The sequence below is a fragment of the Macaca nemestrina genome, chromosome 6 (assembly GCF_043159975.1).
Source record: "Macaca nemestrina isolate mMacNem1 chromosome 6, mMacNem.hap1, whole genome shotgun sequence".
In the NCBI taxonomy this organism is placed as follows: domain Eukaryota; kingdom Metazoa; phylum Chordata; class Mammalia; order Primates; family Cercopithecidae; genus Macaca; species Macaca nemestrina.
This window is the reverse complement of record NC_092130.1, coordinates 98,660,359-98,665,353: the sequence shown is the minus strand read 5'-3', so window position 1 is coordinate 98,665,353 and position 4,995 is coordinate 98,660,359. Positions and strand designations below refer to the sequence as shown.

Genomic DNA, 4,995 nt, shown 5'->3' with positions numbered 1-4,995 from the left:
GAAGATTCCTTATCAAGAAACCACTTGCTTTGTTCATCCATAAGAAGCAACTCCTCATCTTTTCAAGTTTGATAGTGAGATTGCAGCAATTCAGTCCCATCTTCAGGTTCCACATCTAGTTCTCTTGCTATTTCCACAACATCTGCAGTTACTTTTTCCACAGAACTCTTGAACCCCTTCAAGTCATCTGTGAAGGGATTAGCATCAACTTCTTTCAAACTCCCATGAATGTTCATATTTTGATATCCTCCCATGAATCATGAATGTTCTTAATGGCATCATCTAGAATAGTGAATGTTTTCCAGAAGATTTTCAATTAATTTTTCCAGATCCATCGGAGGAATCACTATCTATGGTAGCAATAGCCTTTTGAAATTTATTTCTTAAATACTAATACTTGAAAGTTGCAATGACTCCTTGATCTGTGAGTTGCAAAGGGATGTTGTGCTAGCATGCCTGAAAACAATATTAATATCCTTGTACATCTCCATCAGTACTCTTGGGTGGCTGGGTGCATTGTCATTGAGCAGTAATAATTTGAAAAGAATCCTTTTTTTTTTTTTTTGAGCTGTAGATCTCAACAGTGGGCTTAAAATATTCAGCATACCATGCTATAAACAGATGGCTGTCAGCCAAGCTTTGTAGTTCCATTTCTAGAGCACACCAAGAGTAGATTTAACATAATTCTTAAGGGCCCTAGGATTTTTGGAGTGGTACATGAACACTGGCTTCAACTTAAAATCACCATCTGCATTAGCCCCTAACAAGAGAATCAATCTGTCCTTTGAAGTTTTTGTTTGTTTGTTTGTTCGTTTTATGGAATGCTTCACTAATTTGCATGTCATCCTTGTGCAGGGGCCATGCTAATCTTCTCTGTATCATCCCAGTTTTTTTAGTATATGTGCTGCCAAAGTCAGCACCCTTTGAAGTTTCGAAGCCAGCACTGTCTTTTTCTCTGTAACTGTAAAGGTCCTAGATAACATCTTCTTCCAACATAACATTCCCCCCCCCCCCCACTGAAAATCTGTTGTAATGATTGCCACCTGTCATCAATTATCTTGAGTAGCTCTTCTGGACAACTTGCTGCAGCTTCTGCATCAGCACTTGCTGCTTCCCCTTACATTTTTATGTTCTGGAGATGGCTTCTTTTCTTAGACCTAATGAATCAGCCTCTGCTAGCTTCCAACTTTTCTTCTGCAGCTTTCTTCCCTATCTCAGCCTTCACGGACTTGAACAGTTAGGGCCTTTGCTTGGATTAGGCTTTGGATAAAGGAATATGTGGCTGGTTTGATCTTCTACCCAGACCAGTAAAACTCACTCCATATCAGCAATAAAGTTGTTTTACTTTCTTAGCATTGTGCATTTACTGGAGCACACTTTTAATTTCCTCCAAGAACTCTTCCTTTGCATTCAGAACTTGACTAACTGTTAGCCACAAGACATCTAGCTTTTGGTCTATACAGACTTTCAAAACACCTTCCTCATTAACCGTAATTATTTCTGGCATTTGATTTAAAGTGAGAGGCTGGGTGCAGTGGTTCACGCCTGTAATTCCAGCACTTTGGGAGGCTGAGGTGGGCAGGTCACCTGAGGTCAGGAATTCGAGACTGGCCTGGCCAACATGTTGAAACCCCATCTCTACTAAAAATACGAAAATTAGCCAACGTGGTCACACGCATCTGTAGTCCCAGCTACCTGGGAGGCTGAGGCAGGATAACCTCTGGAACTTGGGAGGCAGAGGTTGCAGTGAACTGAGATCATGCCACTGCACTCCAGCCTGGGCGACAGAGCAAGACTCCATCTCAAAAAAAAAAAAAAAAAAAAAAAAAAAAAAAAAAAAACCTATATATCTATATCCGTATATCTATATAAATAGATATAGATATAAATATCTATATAAATAGATATAGATACATATTTAACATATTGTGAGAATTACCAAAATGTGACACAGAGACACAAAGTGAGCAAATGCTGTTGGAAAAATGGTACCAATAAATTTACTTGATGCAGGGTTGCCACAAACCTCCAATTTGTAAAAAGCACAGTACTCACAGAGTGCAATTAAGCAAGGTATGACTGTATTCGAAAGTGGACTTGAATTCATTGTAAATGTATATTGCAAATTCTAGGGCAACCACTTTAAAGATTATAAGAAGAAGCATAAGTGACCAGGTGCACTGAATCACACCTGTAATCCTGACACTTTGAGAAGTGAAGGGAGGAGGACTGCTTGAGCCCAGGAGTTCAAGACCAATCTAGGCAACATAGTGAGACCCTGTCTCTACAAGAAAATTAAAAATTAGCCAGGCACAGTGGTGTGCGCCTATAGTCTAAGCCATTCTGGAGGCTGGAGCAGGAGAATCACTTGAGCCCAGGAGTTTGAGGCTGCAGTGAGCCGTGATCATACCACGGCACTCCAGCCTGGGCTACAGAGTGAGACTCCACCTTAAAAAAAAAAAAAAATGAAGTGGCATAATTGATATACTAAGAAAGAAGACTCGGCCGGGCGCGGTGGCTCAAGCCTGTAATCCCAGCACTTTGGGAGGCCGAGACGGGCGGATCACGAGGTCAGGAGATCGAGACCATCCTGGCTAACACGGTGAAACCCCGTCTCTACTAAAAAATACAAAAACCTAACCAGGCGAGGTGGCAGGCGCCTGTAGTCCCAGCTACTCGGGAGGCTGAGGCAGGAGAATGGCGTGAACCCGGGAGGTGGAGCTTGCAGTGAGCTGAGATCTGGCCACTGCACTCTAGTCTGGGTGACAAAGCGAGACTCTGTCTCAACAAAAAAAAAAAAAAAAAAAGAAAGAAGACTAAATGGAATAATATGTTATAATATCATTCTATAATATATGATATATAATATATCATATATATATCATTATATAACTACATCATAATAAAATGCTCCATTAATACCTCAAAAGTCAGAAGAAGTATGGAAGACAAAAATAGGAACAAATAGCAAGGGCAACAAATAGAAAATAGTCACAAATATCACAGATATTAATCCAATAATATTAATAATCACTTTAAATGTCAGCTGTCTAAATACTCCAATTAAAAGACAGATTGCCAGAGTGGATAAAAAAATAAGACCCAGCTACATATTGTCTACAAGAAACCCTTTTAAAACATAGACACATATAGATTAAAAGTAAAGGGATGGAGAAAGATATACTATGCTACCACTAATCAAAATATAGTGAGGGCTGGTTGGAGTGCAGTGCTATTTAAAACTAATTGATCATAACTGGTTACAGATTTATTTGTTCTCTCTCTACTTCCATTGCTTCACTTGACTAGCCTTGAAAGAAAGGAGAGAGCAAAAGAAAGAAAGAAAGAAAGAAAGAAAGAAAGAAAGAAAGAAAGAAAGAAAGAAAGAAAGAAAGAAAGAAAGAAAGAAAGAAAGAAAGAAAGAAAGAAAGAAAGAGAGAAAGACAGAAAAGAAAAGAAAGAGAAAGAGGAAGTGTGGATCTTGGATTGTGACATCAGCAAGGTGGTGGAATAGGACTTTCCAGCACTTATCGCCTCATAAAAACTTCTATTTGAACAACTCTCCATGCATGAAAATATCTTCATAAGAGCTAAGGAATTCATTTGAGAGATTATAGCACCTGTGTGTAGCAGAGAATTACAAAAGGACCCACTGAAGAAAGTAGGAAGAACAGTTTCACATTTTCTGCATCACATCACCTCTCCAAACCAGGCAACACAACAGAGAGAGAGATATCCTCCAAGTGGGGGAAGGAGAGTAAAGTGAGTCCCAGACTTTGCCACAGGCCCGGCGGACCAGTGTTGCTCCAGTGAAACTCAGTGCCAGGCTGGCTTCCACACCCCTAGTCTCCAAGCTGGTACCTGCAGACTAAGTTTCCAGGCCTGCCCCAGTGGCAGACTATCCCCCACAACTCCAGGCTCCAGGCCAGTCCCCACAGATATAGGCTCCAAGCCACCCAGAACCAGGCCAGTCCCTGCTGCCCCAGTCTCCAGGCTGGCCCCCATAACTCCATGCTCCAGCAAACCCAGGATATAAGCCAACCCTAGGAGACTCCAGCCCCTGTTACCCCAGGCACCGGGGGTGAGCACCCTAATGTAAACTATGGACTTTAGGTGGTAATGATGTGTCGATGTAGATTCATCAGTTGTAATAAATGTACCACTTTGGTGCCGGATGTCCATGGTAGGGGAGGTTGTGTGTCTGTGGGGACAGAGAGCATATATGAACTCTCTATACTTTCTGCTCAATTTTGCTATGAACCTAAAAGTGTTCTAAAAATAAAGGTTATTAAGAAAACATCAGTGAGTAGAACTTATATGTGCTCATATGAAAAGAGGATATTTATATGTGTTTATATGAAAATACCTTCTATTATAGAATGTTTCCATCCATCTAAAAATATGTAGTATGTATTTGTAGAAAATTTCTAAGACCATACCTGTGAAATGATTCACAATATTTGCATGATGGGGTCAGAGACAGAATATAGTCTAAGCTCCATGAGATAACCTTTTTTACTTTTTGCATTTCTAACATGCACATATATTAATTTTCAATGAAGTTTTTAAAAAGCAAGAAAAGTAACTTGTGACAATTAGGGAAATGTGAATATAGACTGTATATTAGATGACATTGAATTAAAACTCTCTTTAAAAATATGTGTATCCACCATGGAATACTATGCAGCCATAAAAAGGAATGATATCATTTCTTTTGTGGGAACATGGATGGAGCTAGAGGCCATTATCCTTAGCAAATTAATGCAGTAACAGAAAGCCAAATACCATATGCTCTCACTTAGAAATAGGAGCTAAATGATGGAGAACTTATGAATACAAAGACGGTAACAACAGACACTGAGGCCTCCTTGAGGGTGGAGGGTGGGAGGACAGAGAAGAGTAGAAAAAATAACTAATGGGTACTAGGCTTAATACCTGGGTAATGAAACAATCTGTACAACAAACCCCCATGACACAAGTTTACTTCTATAACAA

The 4,995-nt window shown here is 39.9% G+C and overlaps 1 non-coding gene across 1 annotated transcript; it reads right to left on the bottom strand.

The window, feature by feature from the left end:
* Positions 1–810: 810 nt before the first annotated feature.
* On the bottom strand, positions 811–920 carry LOC112425463 (U6 spliceosomal RNA). Its single transcript, XR_003016523.1, has one exon. It is a non-coding gene; the product is annotated as a U6 spliceosomal RNA (small nuclear RNA).
* Between the last annotated feature and the right edge of the window lie 4,075 nt (positions 921–4,995).